Source organism: Pteropus vampyrus, unplaced genomic scaffold, assembly GCF_000151845.1.
Source record: "Pteropus vampyrus isolate Shadow unplaced genomic scaffold, Pvam_2.0 Scaffold120, whole genome shotgun sequence".
Classification (NCBI taxonomy): domain Eukaryota; kingdom Metazoa; phylum Chordata; class Mammalia; order Chiroptera; family Pteropodidae; genus Pteropus; species Pteropus vampyrus.
This window is the reverse complement of record NW_011888901.1, coordinates 2,910,421-2,922,371: the sequence shown is the minus strand read 5'-3', so window position 1 is coordinate 2,922,371 and position 11,951 is coordinate 2,910,421. Positions and strand designations below refer to the sequence as shown.

The 11,951-nt window shown below is 37.1% G+C and overlaps 1 long non-coding RNA gene across 1 annotated transcript in view; it reads left to right on the top strand.

The window, feature by feature from the left end:
- The window catches only part of LOC111743728, a 20,665-nt gene that overhangs the window by 4,500 nt on the left and 4,214 nt on the right, over positions 1-11,951 (top strand). The window contains exon 2 of the long non-coding RNA XR_002781849.1: positions 1,277-1,378. This is a non-coding gene — a long non-coding RNA (uncharacterized LOC111743728). The remainder of the gene's footprint in view (positions 1-1,276; positions 1,379-11,951) is intronic.

Sequence of the window (11,951 nt, the reverse complement as noted above, 5' to 3'; positions counted from 1 at the left end):
GAAGTGAAATATTTAGTTAGACTAACATTATTTCCCAAAGGTTGATGACTAAGCCTTTAGTAAGCTTCTAAGAATCTAGGACTTAAGCACCTTACCAAATTAAAAACATCCAGGAAAAAAAAAATTATGGAGATGTTCATCATCTTTGTAACACTGTCTCAATTCTAAATTTTATACCAATGTAATCGTTTACTGTGTGTTTCTGCAACTAGATTGCAAGCTTGACAAGATCAGGAACCTTGTTTTGCTTTCCTCCTGAGGACCAGTGCCAAGTGCCTGGATGTGCTAGATGTTCAGGTGATAGCTGTTAAGTGATTAATGGATTAATATATGATCCATCCTGTAATCCCAACAGGGCAAAATTCCTTAACTTTTTATGTCTCTTACTATATGTATCCCCACACTGAAACTAATGTATTTTTAAAACTCCACAACAAAAACAAAAACCAAATCAGTTGTCTCCAGTGTTTTGAGTTCTACTATAGTCACAAAAAGTATTTTTATGAAGCCTTCTTATATAACCAATATTTATCCTGAAGTATGATAAAGAAATTTGTCTTAGAATCTGTACTGTGTGTACTAGCCATGTATAGCTATTTAAATTAATTAAAACAAAATAAATTAAAAATTCAGTTCCTCAGTCACACTAGGCACATATCAAGCATGCAATAGCCCCACGTGTACTTTTCTATCATCACAGGAAATTTTACTGGGAAATACTGTATTAGATGATCTATATAAATTTAGCTTTCTCAAAATATTGACGAAGTAAAGAAAAAATCAAGAAATAATAGTGAAATGAAATTATTACCTACCAGCAATTTGTCCACCTAAAATTTATAAGGTCTTTTAGCATACTGGGGACAGAATTATATAATACAAAGGAGTCTAGTGGTTTTAGTTTTACTTTAGAAAAAGTTTGAGTTATAGCATTCTAAGCTTCCAGACCTGGTACCAACCTCTTCCAGAGAGATGTTTCAGTTTCAAAAACTGGTTGGTTTTCCAGCAAGGATTATGAGTAGGTGGCCTGTAGACAGTCTATAGCATGTAATATGGGCAGCTTATAGAGAGAAACCCTGCTACTGAAAACAAAAGTATTTGTTGGAATGTATTTTAAATATCATCAAAGAGCTGAAAAAGTAAAGAGGGATAACCAGGCCAAAATCTAAAGAAAAGCAGGACTCTAGTGAAGGAAGCAGAGCAAAGAACCCACTCTTGCCCTGAAATTTTTTGCTGATTGGAAAATATTGAAATTCTATTTTGACGGACTTTTCAGACAAGAAGATAAACGTAAAATTTTGGGGCCTGCTAAACTTGAGAGTGTGAGGCCTCAGCTTTTAAAGGTGGAACTCCAAGTAACAGCACCATCGGCATAAAGGTAATATGAGGTAATACCACTCTACCTACAGGGGGAAAAAGCAGAGCACAGGGAAATAAAAACACAACTAAGTACCTGTGGAAATGTAGTCACAAGCTGGCCCTCAGGCAAATTTGCATTCCAAATTCACCCCACTACACTAAATACAAAAATTTCATGTCTTTAATTTTTTTAAAACTGGTCTTAGACTGATAGAGTCCAAAATGTCTGTGAAATGAACCCTTCTAAATGTTTTATCCAGTCTTGTGCAAATGTCTAGTTCACATATAATATATCTGCAAGTTTCTTTAGTAACATTCACCTTAACCAAGTTTCCATAGCTTTTAACTTATTTGACATAAAAATAAAACTTCTCTTTTTATATTTTCGTTTCATCAAGTTATAAATTTTGTATTACATTATGTAATTATAAGGACACATAACCATCAGCAGACTCTTAGTGGACACACACCTGATTGCTAGGCATGAAGCAGCTAGCCACAGGAATGAAGCAGGCTCTACCAGGGGAGGTTTTCTATTTACCCAAGTGCAGGATCTTCTTACATCCTTTGCCAGTGCTGTGAGGTAAACAGGAGAGGCTCACAGTAAAGATTTGCCCAAGGTTTACTAGCAGTTGCTATTTCAAAATCTTTTAAATCCTGTAAAAGAAATTTTTCCTACTGTATTCATTTAACAGACTCCTAGATGATAATGGATAATTCTTGGTATATTTGTAGATAAAGCTCTTATACATTTCCTTGATAATATGCCAAAAATATTCGGTATAAGTTATTTATTTTGTTACTCTCTACACTGAGGTTACCCACTATTTCATAGTAGTTAACAAATGTAGATATAAATTCATGAAATGTTTTCTGCAGATAATGACCTGATGTTAATTTTTTAAGGGATGACAAACTCTATACCACAGTCAAACAAACAGAAAAAAATGAGGGAGAGGGGAATAACAGAGGTGCTTATAAATCAATCTAGTCACAAGCAGGCAAACTAACATGAATTCTCATGGTTGCATTGCTTAAATCTGTGGTTATCAGTAAGATCTATGCTAGTTACAGGGGAAAAAAAAAAGTGGCCAAAGAGGGGGCTGCACGGGGAACAAGCCAGGTTTGAACCTCCACAACTTTGAAAGAAGAGGGCAGTGAGAAGGGCATTCACCTTTTAGTGATGGCCTTGGTGTAACCCTTTCAGGGTGCTTTTGGGGTCTGTTAGGAAGCAGTGATGACTAAAGTCAATAAGTTGAGTGTATATAAAGTCAATGGTCCCTGTAAGGCTTGATGTGTGTCGTTAGGCAACAAATAAACTAAACAAAGTCCAAACAAGGTCACCATGGATGAGCAGGCAAATGCAGAACAACTCTAAGACAAAGTCACTGAGGTATAAAATGTTGGGGTGAGAAGACAACTGGAAAGATTATAGACTATAAACTATCTGTCAGACAGGCAATAATAGAGACCAAGAATAAAGAGGCAACACTAGCTATTATTACAAAGGCCCACACAATTTGAGATCAAAAAACATAACAAGGTGTTCTCTAAGATATTTCTTTTGCTAATTCACCACACTGTTGCTTCAGCTCTGCTATACTCATTCAGATTTAATTTTCTCTGATTTGCCAGATATATATGTATACATATATATACATGCACTCATACATACATAGATGTGTGTATATACATATGTATACACTGTGTATGTGTGTGTGTGTGTGTGTACACATTCACAAAGCAGATCACAAAGCAGAGGATTTCGTTTAACAGAGGACACAGATAATCAAATAGTTAAAAACTTCCCAGGAGAAATATATAAGGCTAGGTGATATAATTGACATAAAATGCACTTGTAGAAAGTCTAGGGCTTAAATTTAAATTCTTTCTGGCCTGAATAGAAACTAACAAAAGCATTTTTCATAGAAATACAGAATTATTTGAAACGATTTCAAATTTAATTTCTTTGGAACTTGAGAAGCATTGCTTTTTTTTTTAAAGCTAGGAATTAATGTTCTAATACTGATTAGAGAAAATTAAAAGAACTTAGACTTTCCAGAAGCAGATTGTAGATTTATACAATTAATTTTAGTACTGAAGTATGATAGAACCATAAAAGACATTCCACACTGAGAAATAACATGTGTGGCTCAGTGATAGCCTGGAGAGTCCTGGTGATGCTTAATATTCTCAGGGGGTTTATTAGGCGCTTTAGCTCCAGTAGTCTGTTATTTTAAACATTGATACAGTATCTTTTTCTATAGCTGAGTTTTACTTTAGGAAGCCTGGGGTAGTGGAAAAGCATGTGTGCTGTTCGAAATGAGACAGATCTGGGTTCAAGGCTCTGCTCTCTATTAACCAGCTGGGGATTCTGGGGCAAGTTACTTGACTAATGTGATCCTCTATTTCCTCATTATAAAGTACTTCTTATTGTAAGGAATACATCTGATACAGTCATAAAAGGTTAGTGTTTCGTGAGTATTATTAAATCACATTGATGTTCTTCTTGACAAATGACTTTCCCATTTTTGTTTAATGCATCCAGGATTGGGAATTCCTCACCTCTTGGAGTAACTACTTTCATCTTTGCACAGCTCCAGTTATGAGAAAGGTTTTTGTAGTGTTCAGCTGTACTCAACTTCTTTCTGGGACCCACCCTTTGACTGCATTCCATGTGACCACCTTTCAGTTCTTCAATCCTCTTCCCACTCCACACTCACCGCAGATTCTTGTGCTAGCTAAATATACCCAGTTTCTTTAGTCATTTTCTATATGACAGGTTCTCCATCCCCTTACCATAATTGTTGTTTTCTTCTGGACATACTTTAGTCTGTCAATATCCCCTCCATAGGGTCACTTCCAGAGCAAACATCAGAGCAGTATCATTGCGTCCCTTGTTCTGGAAGCTTCTTTAACACAACGTGCCATCACAGTAGCATTTTTGGCAGCTATATCCCACTATTAAGTTGTATTGAGTCGTTAAATTTAAACAACGCTTAAATCCTTTCCATTTGCACAAACCACATTTTTCTCTATCCTGTTCTTTTGTAGTTATGGGTAGAATTTGGGGTGTTTGGATTTTTCCATGTTTTCCATTGAGGCTGAGGGGTGGATGCCTAAACAAAAGTGTTTATGGTTTTCCTGTTGAATCTCTTCTTAAACCAGGTCCATAGTTACTACCTATCAAGATCTTTTTGGTAAAAATCCTACCGTTCAACATAATGATGAGCCCTCTCAGCTTTGTGCTGCCTGCAGCCTGCAACAGCAGGCCATCAAAATCCTATTCCAAGTCCTTAATTAACATTTTGGGTAGTGCAGTGCCAAGCACAGAGGCCTGTGGTGGGCTCTAAAGATAGCCTTGCCTTTTGGTTGGCATAAATCCATTCATCAGAAACAACTCTTTGCTTACTATATACCAGCTCATATTCAGAGTAATGTGATCAGAGATTGATACATTCATATAGGAATTCAAGCTAACCACTTCATCTTCGCTAACTTATGCTGACTTCTTCGCTGGGGGCTTGCAAATCATGTCTTTAGTGATTTGTTTTAGAACATTTCCCAGATATTAAGCCCATCTCCTAGAGTTTACAGGATTTACCTTTGTTTTAAGAATAAGACATTCGTTCATTACAGTCTTCCCTAATTCTTAAGATTCCTCAAAATTTATTGACAGGAGTTCCTTTATTTTACCTTAAAATTCTTTCAGTGTTCAAGAAACGTACCTCATCTAGGTCATGAGACTTATGTGCATTTTGAACAGCCAATGCTTTCTTACAGGTTCCTCACCTACCCTATTTTTAAATACTAGTGTTAGTGCTGCCCTTCCCTTTCACAATCTTTCAGCTGGAAAACAACATAGGAATTAAAGCAGTTAAGTGGTTCTACTTTCCTCCTCTTCTCTGTTAACATTGTATGAGGCTCCTTAAACTTAAGGCACATTTCTGCCTGACCTGTGAAAATGTACCTTGCATGACTTTCCACATCAATCCCAAACCACTTAACATTTGTATTGTTCATAACTTCAGTCCTGAATGCTTGCACTCCATGGTCTGATCTGTTTTAGTCTGACACTATGACTTATTTTTATCTTTCATTTCTACTTCCCTCCTTAGACCTGATACTTCTCATACTTTGACTTTTCTCTTCGCTCCTAAGCCTTGGCTATACTACTTTGGTCGCCCAATGATAAATGTCTCACCTCAGCTAATGGGTTCTTTCTTTTGGGTGATACTCTTAGGCCTGACTTTCTCACTAGATATTGCAGTTACCCATTGCAGTACATCAAACCAGGTGGCTGCCGCATCACCTTTAAGTCACACAGCATCACTTCTGCTATACTCTATTGGTCAACTGATCACTAAGGTCAGCCTAAATTCAAGGAGAGGAGGCATTAACTACACCTCTAATGAGATAGTGTCAGAAGATTTGCAACCAAGTTGTTTAAACACCACCTGGTTAATGGAGCCCAGTGAAGAGAGCCCAGGCACAAGGCAGCAAAGGCATTTGTTCCTTGTGCTTTCTTCTCCATGTAAGTGTACAAGTCCTTTTTGATGACTTAGCACTTTTCATATACCTCCCTTCATTCTGGACATTAGCAGCTAACATTCTTATAGGTTTATATTGTTGTTTTATCTTTGAACATGATTGTTTGTCTGTTTTCTGTTTGAATTCATCAGAGAGAACCTCTTGAACCCATATCAGTTTATTAGTTCTTTCATTGCTTCTACCCCATTGTATTCCCAAAAATTAAACTGAAAATATTTAATTCCTTTTCTTAGCTTCCCTATCAGGAGAATGCTACCAATTATTTTCTTCTGTCTGCGTAACCCACTTTAACATATACACATATACACACTAAATATTTACTTATTGTTAATACTTGTCATCTCTTTAATTAGCGTGGGGAAGGTGTAATGGCATGGTTAAGAGTCAGACAGACCTGGGTTTTAATTCCCGTTCTCCCCTACTAGCTCTCTGTATAATCTGGAGAACATCGTTTTACTCCTTTAAAACTTAGCATATTTTATGTGATTAATGGGGATGACAGTGGGATTAAATGACAGTGATATTAAATGAAAGAACACGTGAAGAATTTAACATGTAGTAGGCACTCATTAAATAGTAACTCTTACTATTATTCATCTCTTAACCTTTTAACTGAAAACTGCAACAATCTCCATTCTATAGTCTAATTCTGCATGAAACATCACCAGTCTGTCTATACTAACATCATGTGTTCTTAGTGAGTTATTGCATATATTTTTGCCCGGTTTTGTCAGCATTTTAAGTAAGATCTGCCAGGGTCATGGTCACCCATGTTTTTCTTTATTTTTGTAACCCTTCTAGCCCCTAGTTCAGGCCTGAACTACAAAGTCCAGAGGTGTGTCCTAGATTATACAAACGGCCCCTATGTTGAACATTTGGATGTCAGAGCCAACACTTGCCCCAAATTTCTCTCTGCAAATAACTCTAAGACACCTTCCTACAGAGAACCTAATGTAGAGGAATGCTGCTTGTCCAGAATGATCACAGTGCTTGCAAGTGTATAATTAGTCACTAGTCAGTATGTAAATACTCTGTAAATTGCTTTATTTGTTAATGTGAAAAGCACCGCAGAAATACAAGGTATTATAGGAACCAGGGCTGAACACAGGAGATAAGGTATTGTGGAGAGAGAACAAGTGAGTGAGGTACCAGTGTGTGTCATGTATCCCTCAGAGGGGATGGAGCTTATAGGTTCTCCCCCCTCACTTTCTAAGAACACTGACTCCCCTGGGTGAATAATTTAAAGGACAAATTACCACTCTTCTGGGTACCAAAGCCAGCAATAAGCTGAAATTAAATTAAATCATAAAGCCCTACAAGAAACTGAGGGAAGAGTCAGAAATATAAAACCAAGGGAATCCAGAGCTAAGCATGAAATATTAGAGTCAATGCAATGTCCTTGCCTTCCTGTGCTGATGAAGGGAAAAACTGAAACCACCCTGGTACAGACTTAAAGGACCACCATCAAATATCCATTGTTAAGTACTTGGCAGTGGCTATTGCAATGATTTCAATTCCAATGGGGTATTGGAAGGAGAAAGGAGAGAAAACACTAGATCAACTTCAAGTCCTTGCACTTCAGCTTAAGTAGGTGGGTGACCTTGAGCTAGTCACTACCTAATCTGGGTCTTAGGTGCCTTCATCTTTGAATTGCAAAAGATAAAATCAGAGTTTGTGTTTCTAAAATATTTTTTCAAAATATTTTTATCAGCTCAAAGATTATAGTGTGCCAATAAAAAAAAACATATAAAATTTGCCTATTAAAATATAGGAAGCTGATTATCTTTTTTCACAGCACCAGTCCTGGTATTGCCGTTAAAATTTCCTTTTACTCCTGTGAAAGGGGCCAGGAGACGTGAGAGGGGAGACTTTGGAAACATAAAGCCATACGGTTGTGTACTAATAAAACACTGTGTTCCCACACTTGTTTCCTCCAGAGTGAGGAAACATGGTGGCTTAGAGGGGTGGACCCACCCTGTGTACAAGGCGTTAAGTAGCACTTTAAATATCCAAGATTGGCTTCTGAGAAAGGAATTCAGCATACCTGTACTAAAGTAAAAATCCAAAAATCTAGTCGTTCTACATCAACAGAATGACAAAGGATTGTGAAAGAGTTCCTTTATTCAATCAATACAAAACAGGGACTTTGGTAAACAAGTTGGCAGCTCTTCTGCTGCCAATGTGGCATGTAGCTAGCTCTAAAATAAAATAAAGTCTACAAAGCAGATGGTGTTTTCTAGGATGCTATTATCATTGAAAGACCTGGGACATGTCGTAGGTCCAGCATATTAAGCTTAACTCTATCAACATTACTGCTAAGCCCTATCAGCATTAATTGCCTCAATAGTATCACGAGAAATAGAATACTAAAATGCAGTGGTCCTTTTCCTTGCTAGAAAGCTGTACTCGACCTCTTGGCCTACATGGGTGAGGGCTGCAGTAAAGGCCAAAATATCAGGAATAATCACCTAAATGATGGTACCTGGATCTTTGAATTTCATAGGCCAGTAAAATTCCAAAGAGAAAGAAAAAGACCATCATATGGAAGCCAAATTTAACACCACTACTTCACAAAATAAAAACATCTACTATCCATGACCACTATCATTTTATAAAAGAATATTTTAACACCAAAATGAAGGAAGGATACTGTCTGAAAAACTACATTTAGTTTTCAGACATACTATATTTCTCTGCACTTTTTTCAATCATCAGGATCAGTGAAAAGTCTGTCCTGGATCAGAATGGTCCTTAGACCTGCATTTGGGAAGTCCTGCTCTTTGTAAGCTACCCTTAGAAGTAGAAAGCCTCTTTCTCTAACAATTCCAATCTGAAATTTCCTCAAGGTTAAACTTTAAGCCCCATTTCTACTTTGAAGTTTTCCTGATTACCTATGACCACTATGATCTTTCTGCCCTCTGAATTCTTATAGCGCTTATAATTTTAATATATAATCCAGCACTTTCATTTTATGAGAAATTTTTTTTCTTTTTTTTTTGAAATTGACAATGTTTTATAGGTAATGGTTTCATTTTAAGCTAAACAAATTTTAAAGTTTTATTACCAGCTGTGAGGACCACAAGTTAGACATCTCTGAAGAACATCCCAGCTTAGGGGAAAAAATATGTAGAGAGACTCTAGAACAGAGATGAATCATCCATTATTCAAAATGCATCTGAAGTTAGCTGAAGTCTTTTAAGGTTGACAGTATAAAATCCAATATATTTGGATCAGTAAACTGATGTGTTGAAACGCTCTAGTAGTACATTAAGAAAGGGTGTCCTTTGATTTCAGTATTTTCTCTTCACCAAGTTAAGTAAGATCAGGACAATCATTTCCCAACTTCTTGTTCAGAATGGTCCCATATTTTCATTTAAATAGAAAAACAGAATTCTACATAATAGAAAATTGTCTTAGAGACTATCTAGTCCAACCCCTTGTTTAACAAATGGGATACCTAAGACCCAGGTAAGTGAAGTGGCTCCTCCCAAATCTCAAGCAGATATTAGAGTTGGGAGTTCTACCATAATGTATGATCTTGTAAGTATTTTAAATATAATAGTCTTATATCTCTATATCTCCTGTTTTCTTGAATTCATCACATATAGGTAGTAGTTTACCTTCAAAGTCAGCCAAGCTCTTCCGAGTTGGAACTCTGCTTTTCTTTGGTCTCTTCACTACAATTACCACAGTCCTAGATATTTAATTATATAAATAAATCTATATGACAACATAAGGGACCCTTCTTCATTTTCTTTTTTGGGGGACTGGTCTTTTCTTCATCTAAAACCAAAACCTTAACATTTCCACCTCGATACATCTTCGAAATATTTTCAACATTTTTAGATATAATTACCAAAACCACTTGTATCCAAATCTGGAAATGAGGACTCCCATTTCTAGAACAAATATCCCATATGACTTTCACCAATTCTCTAAACTTCTCTGGCCCCAACTTTTCACATTCGTGAAACAAAAAAAAAATTTTCTGAATAGAGACTGAGGTATTGGAGGGTTGGGACCACACCTTTTAATCTTCCGTATGTTACCATATAGAGCTTCATCTCAGGTTCTGCCCACGCAGATGCTCAGGAATTGCTTGCTAACTGAAGATTTTTATGATCGCTGATAGAAAACATAAATGCAAAACACGGTTTTTCCCTTGCCCGGAGTTACCCAGGAGCATCATTCTCATTAAGAGATGACCACATTTTAGAAAGTGGGTCTCATAAAACAAAAAATTTAATAAAGCCATCTGGGAAGATGAGCGTCGCAAGATATTGATATTATCTGGCTACTTGGGGAAATACCATGTAAATGAAGGTACAGCCCAGCTCCATAATTCAAATCAAGTATTGATGTACAAGGTCTTTGGATAATGGACTTTGAAGATTGATATTTCTCACAAATCTGAGGCTCCTTTTCTCCCCTTCTTACAATTTTGCTATTTTTACAGTAAGATTTTAATTTTTGGAAAACATCTTTTTTCTTTTAACAAAAAACTATCAGTATCAACTGGGAGTCTTGAAACAGAAATTTTACATCTGTTTTTATCTTTTTTTTTTTCTTTTGAAGCAAGAAATGATGCAAACAACACAGGCATTTATTTCCTGCTCCAATAATTATGCAGAATATTGTTCAGTTATTTAGCATCCCAGTTGACCCAGCTGCTTTCTTTTCTTTTTGATTCTTCTAGCAAGGATGTGTATTCTACTCCTGATATTATCCTGAAGACTCTTCTGGATGAAGCCATACAATAACCTGTGCTCCTTTTTAACCAATGTTTCTCTGAGAGATAGTTGCTGAAACAGTACCAAGTTCACTCATCCAGTATCCACAAAATGAACATTCAGCTAGCTTTGACACTCTCAATCCTTTATGTAGACAGGAAGGGCAAAGAACATTTCTTTGACACTTAATGATTCTGCCTTTTTACCTCTGCTGAAGGAATTACCCTTTGCATTGAGGCAACAGCTGCCCCACTGTGTAAACCAAAGTTCCTCTGGGCGCCTCACAGTCTCTATAGGGAAAAAAATGGGATCTAATGTTTGTGCCCATTTTTCAGAAATGTTGAGTCCATTTGGCCCTGGCTGTCCTCAACCCTCCCTCTAACCACACACTCACCAAATAATACATAAATATAGTCAATCACAACACTGCTGTCAGAGTAGGCTGAGGTTCATGGGCTTTGTCTGGGAGTGTGTGTTGTGGGTTTGCTGGTCCCAGGAGCCACACATAGAGCTTATCTAGAAAATGTGCATGGTGGGGGAGGGGTGGCATGGAATGGAGGCAGAGAGGTTGTTCTACATGCTTTGACTGGCTGATGACTGGGGTGGGATAGGTAGGGAGCTGGCAATATTGCCTTGATCTTTAATCCTTTTCATAATCACTGAAGAAACTCCTTCTCCCATTGTTCATATTCTTGCATCCCTAAATCACAGTCTAAAAGCAAGTGTGCTCAGAGCTAATGGCCAAGACACTTGTATGCCCTGTATCCCAGGACAAATTTGCATACTTAAAAGCAGAGTAAGAAATATCTGCCAGCCCCTTTTCTCCTTAAGCTCTGCCAGGCACTGTCACTCTTCATCCCTGATGGAAAAATAATATTCTGAGCTTCAGCCTAATGAGGATGATGGGAGGTATAGAGTCTTGGAAGCCATATAAGCCAGCTCATTTAGTAAGTGCTATGGGCCAGATAGGGTACCAGACAGGAGTGTACAAGAAGGAAGAAAATCTAGTCCATGCCCACAGAGTTCTCAGTCTTGTAGGGAGCTCATAGGAAATTTGACTACATGGATCTGCTAATATTCTCAATATTATTCTCAATGTTAAGAGCCTCCCAATGTATTTTTCATGTTGTAAAATATGTAACTAAATTGCAAAGATGATGACAAAAATAGTCTGAACATACCAAGGGATTGGAACTCTGACTGCAGAGATAGCAAGTAGAGAAGTCATCCCATCTAAGTAGCTAATGGTAATTTATCAACAACTAGTATGTTGAGAAAAACAGCAGATTTGCTGCAAAAAATATATATATA